This window comes from Melozone crissalis, unplaced genomic scaffold (genome assembly GCF_028551555.1).
Source record: "Melozone crissalis strain CALT ecotype California unplaced genomic scaffold, PUWL_Pcris_2 ptg000081l_1, whole genome shotgun sequence".
Taxonomy (NCBI): domain Eukaryota; kingdom Metazoa; phylum Chordata; class Aves; order Passeriformes; family Passerellidae; genus Melozone; species Melozone crissalis.
Window position 1 is genome coordinate 2,770,280 of NW_026535858.1, and position 16,666 is coordinate 2,786,945.

The window sequence follows — 16,666 nt, forward strand, 5'->3', positions numbered from 1 at the left end:
CTACAAAGACATACATCAACAGAAACAAACCATTTTAGTACGTCCATTGAGTGAACATCCATCAGTGAACACGATCTGTGCCAGCATGTCTTAAGAGTGACAAGACATTATTATTGTAGTGCCAGAGGAGGAGGGGGCAGGGCCCAGAACAAAAGGGAGTGCTGATCCCTGCCTTAACAATGAGCCCCTATTCTCTTGCACCGCACCTGAGCTCCAAGGCTTCAAACCCAAAAACCTTCTCCATTGGCCACTAACAGCTCCTCTGTGGTTTGCCTCACAACTCCCCTGTTTCCTTCAAAGGAGCCTTCCCCTCATGGCATCTCTGACTACTGTATCACCTCTGCTAAATAAATGACATCACCTCGCTCATCAGCCACACGCAGCTTTGCTCCTTCCCACTGTTTGAACTCACTGTTTATTTTTTTAAGCACCTAACCCTCTATTAATCCTCCAGACAGCACAAAGGATCCATTTGCCAGAGACAGCGATTAGAGCTGTGAGCACTGAGGCTTCCTGGGAAACACCTGTTTCCCTCAAATAACCTGAAGGAAAAAACTCAGCAAGCAGGACAAAGTGCTGGTGGAAATGGAGAAAAATGGGAACACAGTCCTGGTGTGATGAGAGCTACCAAACTCCAGGTGGTGGATGTCTGCCTTCTTCAGTGACCAGTGCAGAAACACACTCAGCATCTACAGTAACAAACTCATGTGCCTTTGACACTTTGTTGCTCCTGATCAACTGTGCCTCCCCTCTTCAAATCTTACCAGTGCAGAAATGTGTAAACTACTTAATGGAAATATTTTTGTAATTATTTCCTTTATTACTTTTTTCCTTTGCCCGGAACTTATATTTGAAGAGATCAACAGCATCTTAAAATTTGAAACATTTCAACCAGTTCAATTTCTGAAACATCATCAGTACCTTACCATCAACCTTACCGTTGTTCCAGGCTTTGCAGGTTTTTCTTCCAACAGCACCAAACATCTGAATTTTGATATGTGAGCGTTTTGAAAAATGAGCATTTTAAGAGAGTATGAACAAGGATTTGAACTTTCATAATTGTTTTGGTTATTCATGTAAAGGTAACAGGCAGCCTTTGGAGACACAAACTCATATGGAAAGGGTAACTGGATGGCTGCTGGATTTAGCTCCTTTGAAAGCAAAGATAAGTGACAATATACAAACAATACTGAGTGGCATGGCATGGCTGAGTCATTCTCTGGTTTATGAAATGAGACAAAACGAGGTACCAAACAGGTTGTGTAAGCACCACAGGCAATAGCTAAAGCTGGAGGAAGGCCAGGCTACATTAGTAGCTGCCATTTGATCTCCTTCAAGATCCCTGAACAGCCAATGCCTGATGAAGTCAGCAGAAAGGCTCCTGCCCATCCCAGGAGGTGCTGCAGTAACCCAGCACAGCTGGTGAACAACAGCCCACAGACGGAGGAGCAGAGCTGCTGCTGCAGCCTCAGTCCAGCAGCACGCTGGGAAGCAGGCTGTGCTGATACTGCCCCGCCCAAGGCTGATCAGGGGAATTGGTCCTCCTGAGTACTTTTCAGCCTCTCAAGTTAATGAGATTGTTCAAGGAATAACGCACCACAGAACCTGAATATTTATGGCAAATCCACCACAGTGATTTCTAATGTACTCTGATCCAAGAATTCTGAATAAAACATCAAGAACTCCAAGAGATATTTTCAACTGATATAAATCAGCTGCTCCCCCTTTCAAAGCTATGGAGCTGCAGCAATTTACAACTAACAAAACCACAGCTTACCATTTTCAAAATTCAAATATTTTTTGCAGTATTTACAGCTAAGAGCAGACCCAGACCCTTGCTTTTATTTTCTTATTGTAAAATAATAGATCATTTCTCAGCCACAAAGTGCAAGGGGTTTTAACTTATCACCAAAATCAGGCATTGCAAGACATTATTTAGATTCCCATTGGTTTCTTGTAAGTTGCACTTCTTATACATTAGAAACTTCTTTAAGAAGGCCCCAGAGGAAATGAAGAATGTATTAGGTATGAAAATGTATACACAGGAATAATATAAAACACACATTTTCTTATTTTTTAAACCCTTTTGGAACTGATGCTCTTAATACCACATAGAAACAAATGCACACACATGTGTGTGTGATATATATGTAGGTACACAGCTTTATCTACCCATATGTATTGTTCTAGTAACAGTCACCCTTTCATGGGGCTCATCAGTCACAGGTTTTACTCACCTGATGGGCAATTTGCCATCGAGCTGTCCCATCTCTCAGCACACCTTATCTGCCTTTCTTCAGATCCATACTTACAAGTAAGGGAAGGTTGGATATCTGTCTCCTCCTAAGCACAATAAAATTAAAGCTGTAATTAGCAGCCTGCCCTGGACACCAGGTTACATTCCACACTGCACAGAGGGCCTTGGGCAGGAGCGGCAGGTCCCTCGGGACAATGTAGGAGCCCAAAGGAGAAAGTCAGACCTGATGTGTGCAAACAAACAGCTGAGCTTGTCCTTCCTTCAGGAACCTGAATTATAGACAGGAGCTCCTGTTTGGATGGCACTGAGATTCCCACAAGACATCTGGGTGGAAGAAATTAGGTTTCAGGAAAAAGAACTCATAGTATCTGACTACTGATGCCTGTTTAAATCAACAGAAATAAAGCAATCAAAAGATCGTTACCTTTGTGAAAGAGATGAGTTCAATAATTTGCAAAAACAATGCAGGGATTAATTACAAAACCTTTAGATATTGTTAGTTTAGTGCGGCACTCAGGTGCGCTCTGGGGTGGGGCTGCTAGAGCGGCGGGAGCAGCCCCCACCTCCCCTCAGAGCTTCGGAGAGGAGCTCCCAGTCTCTCCTCACACTCTTCAGAGGACTCCCGCTTCTTCTCGTAGCTTCAGGAAACCCCTTCTCCCTCACAGCTCTGGCAGCCCCCTCCTCCCCTCACGGGAAGAGGCCCGGCCATGCCCGTTCTTTCCCCCACAGCCCGAGCCGTGTTCCATCCTCCCCTCACGGCCTCTGAAGGATCCCCCCTCCTCTCCTCAGAGCTTCGGAGAGGAGCTCCCAGTCTCTACTCACACTCTTCAGAGGGCTCCCGCTTCTTTTCACAGCTTCAGGAAACCTCTTCTCCCTCACAGCCCGGGCCGTGCCCCATCCTCCCCTCACAGCCCGGGCCGTGCCCCGTTCTTCCCCTCAGGGCCTCTGAAGGATCTCCCTCCTCTCCTCAGAGCTTCGGAGCGGAGCTCCCAGTCTCTCCTCACACTCTTCAGAGGCCTCCCGCTTCTTTTCACAGCTTCAGAAAACCCCTTCTCCCTCACAGCCCTGGCAGACCCGTCCTCCCTCTCAGCCCGGGCCGTGCGTTTTTCCCCAAAGGGGAAGAAGCCCGGCCGTGCCCGTTCTTCCCCTCACAGCCCGGGCCGTACGTTCTTCACCTCACGGGAAGAGGCCCGGCCGTGCCCGTTCTTCCCCACACAATTCAGGCAGCCCCGTCCTCCCCTCACAGCCCGGGTAGCTCCATCCTCCCCTCACGGTCCCGGGCCGTGCCCTGTCCTCCCCTCACGGCCTCAGGGTGGATCCCACTCCTCACAGCCTCTGAAGGATCCCCCTTCCCTCCTCACAGTCCAGGCCAGCCCCTTCCTCCCCTCACAGCACAGCCTCAGGGAGGAGCCCCCCGTCTCGCCTCACAGCCTCGGAGAACCCCTCCTCTCCTCACAAGGAGACCGATGCCCAAGCACCCACACCGAGGTGCAGCAGCTCTGCTGTTCCAAAACACTGAGAAATAGTCCTGAAGGTTTTCACGCAGCAGGGCTGACAAGCCACCCCGTTCCACGTTAGCAGTGACAACCTGCACCTTGCCACCCCCCCCTTCCCTCACAGCCCCCGGCCAGGGGTTCTGAGGTGACTCCTGACACCCGGAAGCCCAGGAACCACAACATCTTATCTTACACTTCTAGCAGACATTTGGGTTCAGTGGTGCCACTTCCCAGCCAAAAGGGATCATCCATCTTTATTAACCAAACTCAAGTGAGCAGCTATGTCAAATGAATTCACAATATGCACATAATCCCATCTCATGTATTATTGGAGTATCTGCACCTTAGCTGACGGATTTCTTATTAACACAAGTGTACTTTAGCCCTGCTTATAATTGAAACCTCGCTTCTGGCCAGCCACATGTCTGGTAGAGCCAGGAGAACTACTTTTTCCATGTTCACAAGCATCCCTGCCAGTCCTTGGTGTCACCACCTGATTAGATCTCTCGCACCGCGGGCTCTGCTCTGGCACGTAGGAGAGCATCGTCTCACTGCACCTGCCTCGAAACGTGGCCTTGAGGGTGAAGGCAGAAGAGGAATGGCAGATGTTCCATGTACCAAACTGACTTTTCTGCAGATCAGCTGGCTTGCCCTTAGTAGAAAGGCACAATTACTCAATCAGATCAATCAAGAACACAACGTACTTGAAGCTACTGTTCACTGTTCCTTCTAAATCTTGCCTACATATTAGAGCAGCAAATGTGAAATGAAAAACCAGACATGAGTCCCTGGTCCACCAATCCTTCCTTGAGCCAACAGAGCTCCTGAGCTACACAGAGAACGTGTGAACATGACATGAGTTCACACCTTGGCCAAACCAGGGCAGATGCTTGGGAGGCAAAAAAAACACCCCAGTACCCTTTTTAATACTTTACTCTGAAACAGCTGTAGTGTTTTAATGTAAGCAAAATTATATATTCTTCGCTGTGCTCAGCCTCAGAAGCTGCCAAAGCATTTCTGCCAATCATTTCCAGCCTGCAGCAGCCCTCAGTGTGGATGATTTCAGCACGCATGGTAAAAGTTTCACAGCATTATAGGCTGCCACAATGGAAATTGTTGGGCATCCCTGGTTTCACTTATAATAATGAAGCTTGCTTGAAAGCTAGGAGCAGTTTGATGTAGTAGTTTTTACATAATAAAGACCATTTTTTGTGAAACCAAATTGTTTTACAGCTGAATGTTTTAACTTTCCAAGTTAATCTTGACTCATATGTTTTATTCTCACCATATCACTGTATTTCATTGTTTCAACTCATACATATGTTACATGAAAACAAATGTTAATACATACCATGTGTGCAGACTGTTACACCCCAGTGAGCTTACACTGTTACACTTTACGATATAATAGAAAATCACTGCTATCAAACATTATATTTTCAAATTTCAGAATCAAAATCTTTTGACTCTTCCGAAGTAAAACTCGGAATATTCCTTACACAGCAAGTGCCCAACACACTCCAACTTCATTGAGTGCCTGATCTGATGGGGTGTGCAAACTCATTTTGAAACTTCAAATTTTGTTTTAATTGCGAAAGTTCTACTTTCCAACCAATTTTACCAATAGCATATAACACCTAAACTATAACTTTGAGACTCCAAAGTGCTTGAGTAAATAGATCACTGTCTGAGAAAATGGGGTATCCGCTCAATGAGAAAAAATTAGGATTTTTTCATCTAACATTCAAAATTCTGAAGGTTTTGCTTATTTTTCTTTAATACTGGACAATTCTGGCCAGAAAAAAATAATTTAGCAATACTGCCATCATTTGCACCTGTGGTCCTGTCATTCATGCATACATTTTGCAGAGCTTAAGCTATTGAAGCTTTGGAACCTATGTAACTTGCGCATATGTAAAATCAGAGCAATCACAGCAGCGAACTGGAAAGATTTTAATGTTCTCTTGTTAAACACCAGGAGATTCCTCCCCATATATCTGTGGCCTTCCCCAAGGTTCTCATCACTGACTATCTCCATTATCTAAAAATAAAATTCATGGAACACAAACCATGACCATAAAGCAGACCTGGAGCTTGTTATGAGACATGCAGGGTTCAACTGAAAATCAAACATCCTCAGAGGAATGGCCAGAAACCTGCTTTTGGGAAACATGTCTAGAGGTCATACTGGCACGGAGGGAGACTGCTGGAGCTGACTGAATGCCTTGGGGCAGAAATTCTCCTGGCTTTATCTTGTCATTCAGTTCCAACAAGTTCTTAGATCCTTTCTACATTTACTCCTTTAATATTTTACAGACGTCTCCCTTATGTAAATGTTCTCTGGACATTGTGTGCCATTTATTTACAGCAGGTTATTCCATACACAGCTCCAACAGTGCCTGCTGGTAACATTCACTGCTGCTGCCAACAATTCTTGAACCAAGCCACTATCTGCATATTCCCCTTTGGGCTACTAGCAAGGTCCTTCAGTTCTCATTCTGTTACTGCCACCCAGACAGCTCCTTTAGATTTTAAAACAAAATTATTAATCTGGGGGAAAATAAAAGCCATGTGGGACTGTTGTGCTGCTGGCAAGTATCATCCTAAATCCACTGCAGTCAGTGGGACAGATTTGACATCCTGTAAATGGTCACAACAATGGCAATGAAACCAAAGCTCTTCTCCAGGGTCCAACCTACCAACACTACTGCCCTGCTCAATATCCTTATTTTTTATCTAATATCAAGAACTTGAGTTGATCAAATCCTCTGGGCTGGCAGCTATGGTTAACATGAGACTGTGGTCACCTTGGAACAAAATCCCATGTGTTTGTACACACTTCCCTGGAGATGCAATTCCTCTCTCCTGCTTTTTAGCTGGACAAGAATTGTTTATTCTCAGCTGCATCTGCTCCAACAACAGAAACATATCTGCAACTCTCCTGGACACCTATGTCAGATGGTCTCTCCCTTCCAGGCCAATAGCCCAATACTCAAACCTCAATTTCCAACATGATTGCTACATATCCCCCCTTGATTGTGTTCAAGGCTTTTCCATGGGCAGACTGCTGTCCATTTCTGCTGGAGAACAGTTTATTTCAGTGACTCCCTATGTATTGGGGTGGCAGATGATGTCTTAACTTGCCATAAGCTTCTGTTTCAGAAGGCTTAATAAACTCAACTGAACAACAGCCTAAGAAAGGAAGTAGGAGATTAAACAGGCTGGTATTTCTACCCCCTTCTGCTTCCTAGGAAAGACAAAATAAAAACCAAACAAGCAGTGGCCCAAACTGGAGCTCACACAGCTCTCCCCATTAACTCTGTGTTTGTCTGTGTTACCTATGAACCAACATGGTTTCAATTTAACTTCTTATTAATCTCGTGCATTTCTTTCAACTGCTATTTTAAAAATAGAAACTTCATGTTGAACATTTTAATAGCATTACATTTCAAAGGCAACAAGCTGCTGTACTGATTTTTTTTTCCAAAAACTTTATTGCCAGATGTAAGTATGTGTGATTATTGATATTCTTTGTTTTCCCACAGGTTTCTCTTTTCCTTATTAAACAACATATCTGTAGGTAAGCAGCTCTGTGAAAGTCTAATGAGGTCCATGAGAAATCGCTTGTCACCAGCACACAGATCCATCTTATCCAACTTCAGGCACTTGGCTAAACTGCTTAAACTAGGAGCTCCCCCATCCTGAATTCCCTTTATATTCAGTAGAAATTACTGAAGACATCTAGGTAGAGGCTTCATGTACAGCCTGTTGGAGCAGGATTGCAGGAGCTGCAGCCCTCAGCAGGCTCAGCTGTGTGACTCTGACCCAGCCAAGCACACGAGCATTTATCTGACTGCAGTGTGTGAGCAGCCCAAGGCAGCACACAGAGAATCACACTCCTGCACTGGAGGTTTGGGAGAGGTAAGCTGTGTTTTCATGCAGTTCCAAGGAAGCCTAACAGTCTCAATATTATTTACACACTACTGCAGAATATCCTCCTACCAACAGCTGGGGCTTCTGGTAGCCAAAGGCAAACCATCTATTGTAATACTATTCTTCTGTTGTAGGAAACAAACTCTTCCAGGCAGATTTTTTTTCAAAAAAAAACAACCCAAGCAAAGGCACAAATTAAGCCCCAGAAATTAAATACTGAAATAATTTTTACAGCATAGAAAGATCAAACTGCAAACAAGCTGCAAAAGCCATTATTAATTTAACATTCTATTATTCCTTTTTTTCCAAAGTGTGATTCTTTTCTTCAAGCCAAGCATACTTTGCTGGGACCAAACCTTCACATTAGATTTCCTGTGCTGTGGACTTGATGAGATAAAGCAGTTTCTTAGGATCAACAAATCACTCCATTAAACAAGCCCATTGGTAAATATTCTCAACAGCAATTAACATCCTGGAGTAAAGAACTCATTTGGGACTGCATTCCCCACTCAGGCAAGACCTTCCCTCTAACACTAGGACTGCAGGAGAAGGTCCTAACTTTGAAGGACAGAGAGAAGCCATCCTGGCTCTCACCATTCCCTCCACATCAGCTATTTTGGTTTTTATCAGCAAAAAGGAGCCAAAGGCTGGACAGAGATGCTTCCCCTAGTTCTCAGGCCCTGTGAAGGATGGACCATGCAGTGGTTTGCCAGCTGTCTCTCAAGACCCTGGGGAAGCAGGAGGCTTTTCAGCATTTCTTCTCAGCAGAGTGAACAGAATTGCAGCCGTCACCCAGGACCCGGGCTGCCCTGATTTGCGCAGTACCAGCAGTTTGTAACAAAGGTATTGCCACTCCTGGGAGGTGGAGGAGGTAGAAATTCTAGACTGGAGAACTGGAATGGAAAAGGGTTTTTTCACACCCTCTCACCCCATGTAAGGCTCTGCCTGGAAGTAAAGCAGGGCATTGACTGGTAGGGTTTTAGTGCTAAGCCCCAGAGTCAGGGTGGTCCCTGATGAACAAAGATATAAAGCAGAAACTCAAGATGCATTAGAGAGGGTTACATTGGGTTTTTCCTCTGCAGATATTAAACAAATACATCCCATTAAGATGCATTATAATTCTCTGTGTTCTGACAAGAATACACAGGCACCATTTTGAAGTTAGAACAATAAAAGACAATGTGCAATATTCTTCAAAAAAAGCCAGCTTTAGTCCTGCTCTTGTTGAAATGAGCATTCTCATCTTGTTTGAGTAACCCGATACTACAATGCACTAAAAAGCACAATATGCTAAAACAGAAAATGAACAAAGTATCAGGATGCAGCAATTTATGTTGAGTCAGCTTCAAATTACCCACTGAACTACTTCTGAATACTTTATGGGGCTCTAACCTTATAAACAAACCTGGGAATAACCATAAAGGTGCAGCTCTTTAAGGTATTTCCACCTTTGAAAAGACCCTCCATTTTTGTGGGGAAAATCTTCTCCTTGCCATTCAGAAAGAGCTAAATAAATGTGAGTATAAGAACTGATTATAAAAAGCCTACTGAACTGGAATAACAATAATGCCTCAGTCTTGAAAACATAGAAAGTAAATGCAATTTTACATTAAAGATCTGAAAACAAACTCAAAGCTAATATTCTCAGGGAGGAAAAAAAAAACTTTTGATCTCTTTCTTTCCAGGGGGGAGCCAATATCAACATGAGTGATTTCGTACTATATTCAGGAGTCTTTATGTGGGTTAATAATGTTAAAGTTATTCCACTGCTTTTTCAAACTTTTCTGGAATCAGCTCCTTGGTGAAACAGGGCCCTATTGAAGACTCTTGAATTTGCATAGCATGTGCAAGACATTTAGATTTATATTCCATGCTAGGCTTGTGTGTTTAGAGTTTACTCAGGCATATGCAATTCATTGGCTGTATTGTTATCTTCACAATGAACAAGCACACTCACTTCATCTGCAAGAAATACAACTTCAAATGGAGAAAATTAAATTTCCATGAGAAAACGTGTTCCATGAAAATTTCCATCAATAAAGGCTTAGTTCAAATGTACTAAGGTCGAAATTCTTTGATTTGAGCCTACCTGGGTACTGTGTGACTTATGTAGCAAAACCATAAAATCATTTGGAAATTGTTATTTTGGAAGTGCTGCTGCAATGACAATTATTCACATTACAGCTCTCCCTAAAAGCCTTTGGTGTTCATGATCCTGTTGTGTTTGGTGATGAATTTACCCACAGAAACCGACAGATTCTGCCTTGAAGAAACGTTGATGCTGAATCCAAAAAGCCATCTACAGAAATGCATAGTCAGTGTTTGGTTTGAGATTTGTGAGACACTACAGCTCATGTCCCATTTGCTGTCACCACCAGAGCGTGCTGGGGTGCTCCCCAAAGTGGGACCAGCATTGGGGTTACCCTGTGTGCCTGCCAGTGCCAAGCAGGAATTCTGGGCCAGGGCTGCACAAGGAGGTGACAGAGGGAAGGGTTTGGCTGTGGTGGCTGACAGGCACAGGGAGTGCTGCTCCCTCCCCATGTAGGGCAGAGGGAGGCATGGCAGGGAGAAGAGCCAGGAGAGCCAAGAACAACTTTGACTCAAGAAAAGCAGCATCTATACTGAATCAATTGGGGCAAAAAAGGAGAAGTTGAGCTACTAGAAAAGTTGGCCAAGGGGGGCTGTGAGGACAAAGAAATCCATCAGAGATGGAGGTTTGAAAAGTTGCAAGTGATTTTATGTGCAGATAGCAGATGGCTGGATCTACATCTCAGCAGATCTCACCCATTTCTTGTATTCCCAGTTTCCTTCCCAAATCCCTGATCCTGCACCATCACATTGAATGAAAGATCTGCCAACAGGATGAGCCCAGCTACTGCAGAACACGTGTGCTTTCTGCAGGGCAAGAGAAAGGAACCCATGGATCATGAAAAACTGACTGCTGTGTGCTTTTCATTTTCATTTCTTTCATTAAGAACTTAGTATTTGGTTTTTTACTGTTTCATTAAACCCTAAAACTTCCCTTTAGGCCATTGGCCTTTTCTCCTCATAGAGGTGGCTAATCTGGCTGTGGAGCTGATGGTGCAGAGGAGAATAAAGTGCATCTCTTCAGGAGGTACAAGAGATGTGCATCACAGCATGCCCTGAAACTGCTTCTGTCTTTACTGAGGAACTGTAGCCACCAAATCAGAAAACTGGATCAAAAATGGGCATATTTACATATGTAAGATAGAACATCTGAATTTAAAAGCAGGTCAGTGCAACAGTTCTGAACTACTGCCACTTTGGATCCAAGTGAAATTTGCTCAGAAGGCGCAATCACAGATTGTAAGTCCATGAGAATTTCAGATGTTCAGCTCCCAGGGAGAAATCAGGCAGCAGCCTTGCCCCCAAACCCACATCCTCTTATCATTTATATAAATAGCAGGGTTAAAGACCATGGAGGGCTCCCTGCTTCTTTATTTCCTGCAAAATCACCCCAGGGCTGTTATTTGCACATCAGTCACCTGCACCAAGCTGAGCAGTTCTTCTGACAGCACAAGACTTGGTGATTATTTCCAACTACCCAAAATAATCAACCACATTTGAGGGAAGAAGCTGTCCTAACATTATCTGCAGGTGACATCACTGTGTAGGTGATAAAAAATAAAACCCAACAAAAAATGAATCCATGCAAAAATGGAAAATTAAATCCAACAACTGTACTAAAATAAGCCAGAATGTCTGGTTTGCCTTAGCTTGGAGACAGAGGTCAACAGTAAGGGGTAATTACAGACACCTAATAAAGAATATATAAAATATCAGCATCACTCCCACATCACAAAATGATGACTGTCTCAGCTATGACTGACAGCTTACTGCAAATCATGTCTTTGAAGCATCCTCAGGGTCTCTGAATAGAACACAGATGACAATCCCAAAATACATTCTATTTTCCTCCAAATCGCTAAAGAAGAAATCACACCCATCTAGACCCCCTGGCATATGACTCACTGCTATTGATCCTAAAGGAGATGCTGTCATGCAAAAATTCTATTTTTCCACTAAACCTGTTATTTTTTTGTGTTCTCTGCTGCCCTAAACTTCTGCTAATACAGCTTCACTAACAAACTACAGCAAAAAAAGCTCAAAGATTTTTTACAGAAAGAGATGGACTGAGCATGAGGAGAGGAAATTTGCAAAGAAGGAGGAGAAAAATCATACAGTGGGACTCAGAAGGACAAGAGCTATTGGAAGAAAATAATTAGAAAGACTACAAGAAGTGCATCTAAAATAAAATAACCAGGAACATAGAGAGTTAGTTGATAGATATCACCTCTGTTGGAAAGGGTCCTGAGGAGGCCACCAAGATGATTAGTGGGATGGAGCCTCTCTCCTATGAGAAAAGCCTGAGAGAATTGGGATTGCTCAGCCTGGAGAAGAAAAGGCTGTGGGTCACATAATTGTGGCCTTCAGTTCCTGAAGGGAGCCTACAGGAAAGATGGAGAAGGATTTTTCACAAGGGCCTGAAGTGACAGGACAAGGGGAACAGCCTGAAACTGAAAGAGACTGGGGTTAGACTGGATATTAGGACTTGACTGTGAGATGGGGAGGCCCTGGCACATGTTGCCCAGAGAAGCTGTGGCTCCCCCATCCCTGGAAGTGTCCAAGGCCAGGCTGGATGGGGCTCTGAGCAACCTGGGATAGTGGAAGTTGTTCCTGCCCATGGCAATGGAGTTGGAATTAGATGATCTTTAATGTCCCTTCCAAACCAAACCATTTTGTGATTCTGTGACAGGAAATTACAGGAAAATCCTATCCATATAGAACCAGTGTGAATTTTCCACTCAGTTCATTGGGGTTGGGATTCCTGCTTTTGAAAGCACCAATTCCAAAGTAAACTTAATGTTAATGAGAAGTAAATAAGAACATGCAGCAACACAACCTGAACTGCTGATGAACTCAAAGTCATGCCCATAAAGGGTGGGTTCACTGCTGAAGCCCCAACAGCAGCATTGCTTGGAGCCCTTACAGCAGGGAGGTCTGGGACAAAGCTGCTGGTGGTGTTGGGGCTCTCAGAGAAGACAACCTGACCTGGTTTCAAACATGCACAGCACCAGCCACAAACACCCCATGCAACAGAAGGCACTGCTGAAAAACCTTTGTGTGCACCACCCACCAGCCCAGCCCCGTGCTGAGATCCAGGGACAGATGATAGCTGGTAACATCAGCTGCTACCTATCCAAGTAAATGAAGTGTGCCTGGGAACATTCCTGGGCACAGAGGCCAGCTGGCAGGGAACAGCAGAACTCTCTGCCAGTAAACACCCCTACCCTTCCCAACAGGGAGCCTGCATGCCATCTCTGCCATAAACACCCTGACCCTTCCCAACAGGGAGCCTGCATGCCATCTCTGCCATAAACACCCTGACCCTTCCCAACAGGGAGCCTGCATGCCAATGAACACCCTGACCCTTCCCAACAGGGAGCCTGCATGCCATCTCTGCCATAAACACCCTGACCCTTCCCAACAGGGAGCCTGCAGGCGAGCAGCCCCTGGGGACCGCCCTGGGAACGCGGCTGCTGCCCGGCCTGGCTCCAGACCTGCCCGGGGCAGCGCTGGGCGGTGCTGCAGCCAAAACCTCCCCAGGGACTGCTCCCGCAGTCACCGGCACAGGCAGGGACGCTCCCGGTGCAGGAGCAGCCCCGTTAGCAGAGGGACAGCGACCCCTTCCCTCCCTCCCTTCCCCATGCTTAGGGGAAGCATTTCTCTTGTGCAGAACACATATGAGCAGCCATTCTCACTGATCCGCCCTTCTCCCATCCCAAACCATCTCCCCTGCTGTTCCCACGTGCAGAAGAGCCACGGCAAGGGCTGCTAAAGCAACGGGAATGGTCCAGCTTGCTCGCTGGTTCACTGAGTGCTGAAGGGCAAAGCCACCTCACAGGTCAGGAAGGGATGCAGAAGGATAAGAGCATGGAACACTTCCAAACCTGTCCCATCTCCTGTGCACACAGGGACCTCACTGCACAAACCTGTCCAGGGATACCTCATGACTTTTTAAAGTCATTTAGGTGGCACTAATGCCAAGAGTGCTTGAAAACACAGCCCTGTGCTCTTGCTCCAGCAGCCTCACCCCCTTATGTTACTGCACCTTATGTCATCTCATTGCAGGGGTTCTGTGCTGTTATCTCCTTATCACAAAAGTTCCATACCTGCTTGGTGTTTCTCATGGACAGCTCCTCAGAGCGCTGCCTCTTTCTTCTTCACACAGCAGCCACATGACTCCAGTTCCCTTCTCACCACCCATCCCACTCTTTATAGCACTCCTCTTCTCATTGGTTACACCTGTGGCCTGTTAAAGTCAGGCCTGCTCCTCATCTTTGCTAATTGGCCCAGCTGCAACTCCTTAGGGGTGAGATTACTTTCTGCACTATCTTTATTTTCTTATATTCTATCCCCCTACACCACCTCAGCAGTTCTTCACAAGAGTAAGAAATGGCCCACAAAGCATATCTTGAGGCTTTGGCTGCAGAAAGAATGCCTGGTTTTCTAACAGCCATTATTTTGATACCCATAACCTGTGACACTCCAATCAATTTGACTGGAAATATATTTTAATTAATAAAAAGAAAAATAATCCATTCCTTTGTCTGATTCACTAGAAAAAATATTCATATTGGCTTCTACAGCAAGAGCTTGGGTAACAATCTTATACAAACCTCTGTGTGTGCACGTGTGTGTTTACACAAAACCCTCATCAGAGTTGCTGTTAAGAAGATCATTTACCTTCTAATAAATCCTAATTAGATCATTAGCCCAAGTGTACTGAGAATAAATGTATATTGACAAGCAGATAGAGTGCTGGGAATTCACAGGGCTCCTCTTTCCAGCTGGGATCTGTCACTACACGTTGTGTGTGTAGGTGCAGAGCACGAGCAGGGCCTGACCTTTCCCCAGCTTGTGCACAACTCAGCAGGTTGCTAGAGCTCCCTACCAGGAAACTCTTTGGGATAGGAGAAGAACCCAGCTGCCATGTGCCAGTGACTCAGAGATGAAAACTGCCCATTTCAGAGCTGTTCTTGTGCCTGGAATTTGAAGGAGCTCGCTCCTTTGCTGGAAGTTTGAACAATTCATGCTGGGGATTGCAGTCCACCCACAGCCACAGAGGCAGGCAGTGTGTTTGTACAGGTTCAGCTGTTTAGAACAGCCACAGAGGCAGGCAGTGTGTTTGTACGGGTTCAGCTGTTTAGAACAGCCACAGAGGCAGGCAGTGTGTTTGTACGGGTTCAGCTGTTTAGAACAACCACAGAGGCAGGCAGTGTGTTTGTACAGGTTCCCCACAGTGCTGCAGGGAAGCCTGGTCAATCCCCTGCCAGAATAACCTCAGCTCCCTCCGCCCCAGAGATGGCTGACATAGGCCTGACTTTGGGGCCCTGGGCACTCACAGGCTAGGATGACCCTCGTTCTGGGCAAGGGTGCCAGGTTCAGGGGACAGGTGGCCTCCCTAAAGCCTTGCTGCCTCTCAAGGACAGAGGGAGCTGCCAGCCCAAAATGGTGCCATGGTCAAGGCAATGCTTAGATGTGCTGTCCCTGAGGAAAAGCCCCCCTGGCAGCAGCTGAGGTTCCCTGGCCCTGCAGGAATGTGCCTGTTGTACACCCCAAGCCTGGGGCAGGTGCTACCACTGCAGTTTGGTAACCTGAGAACCAGCATGGATGTGCTGCTGTGAAATACCACACATGGTGCAAGAGAGGGGAGGGCTGAATCGGCTCCTTCTGAGTCATTCAGGTCTGTATCCCAATTTAGCAAGGAGAATTTGGAACTTCTTGATTTTTATCTCTTTACTATCTAATTTTGTGAAGGTTTCTTGCAGTTTATGACAGGCACCATTGCTTTGGAGTACACCTGAAAACAGATCCTGTTTTAAAAAGAACCTTTTATGGATTGCTATTGGTGCAGCCCAAAGCCATCCTTAAGACCAGCCTAAGCCTACAGTGACATCAGCAGATAGTGTGGAGTGACACAAGAGGATCTAGGAAAAGGAGTTGAGATGTGCTCCAGCCCCAAGCCATGACCCTGATGCCTGCCAAGGTTTAGAGTTTGTGTGCAGATGTTATGGCAGCACTGCTCTGTGACATGAACGGTTGTGTGGTAGTAGAAAGTTTCCCTTTGAAAGCTCAAGCACAATCCAAACCAAAGCACAGAAGCAGATTCCTGCTTGGCACCTGTACAGAAGGGCCTGGCAGAGCCTGTGGATGAGCTCTGTCTGTCCATCCAGGCATGCTGAACACATCACCTGCATGCCCACATGCACGGGGAATTTCTGGACTCTAGAACTGTAGCATGGCCATACCCTGGAGGTGCAAGAATCCATTCCCTGGCTCCCTGGTGATTGCACAGAAAGGAAAGGGAGCCAAGGGCCTCTCACAGAGCCCCAGTGGGATCCAGATGTGCTGCCATTCCATCAGTCAGGATGATCAACAGGCCAGCACTGCCACGGGGACACTGCTATGTGACAATCCCCAATGTCCCACAGACAAGAAAGGGGATGAGTGTGGGGCTCAGACAGAACCAGGCAGGGAGCAAAGGTACCATGACCCTTAGCAGACACATAAAAATAGGCCAAGACAGCAGACTACAGGTAAACTTGAACATGTCAGGCTGGGAAAAGTGGCAATTCCAAGTAGGTCAGGTCCTGCTGTCTCAGGGCAGCAATGTCCATCAGAGGAGCAAGGGCAGTAATATCAAAATCTCAGTCAGAACCTAAAGACTTCCAAATCAGGCTGATGCTCTGAGGCTCTAAGGCTTTACCCCCAGTAAATAATGGCAGCACAGTGTGCAAAGGACTCCTGCCCTGCGGGGAAACAGAGCTTTCTACTCCAGAGCAGCCCCAGGCTTTGAATACATTGTACCTTGTTTCACATCTGTCCAGAACTGGACGCCTTTGGATTAAAACATTCCCAGGACACAACTTGGGGTCAGACTGTGAACCCTGCACTG

At 45.7% G+C, this 16,666-nt stretch overlaps 1 protein-coding gene across 3 annotated transcripts in view; it reads right to left on the reverse strand.

Annotated features, from left to right (window-relative positions):
• The window catches only part of BMP2 (bone morphogenetic protein 2), a 211,460-nt gene that overhangs the window by 96,009 nt on the left and 98,785 nt on the right, over nt 1-16,666 (reverse strand). For all 3 annotated transcript variants that reach the window (XM_054290354.1, XM_054290355.1, XM_054290356.1), the window contains one exon: nt 2,238-2,343. The gene's annotated coding sequence lies outside the window, so the exon portion shown is untranslated. The remainder of the gene's footprint in view (nt 1-2,237; nt 2,344-16,666) is intronic.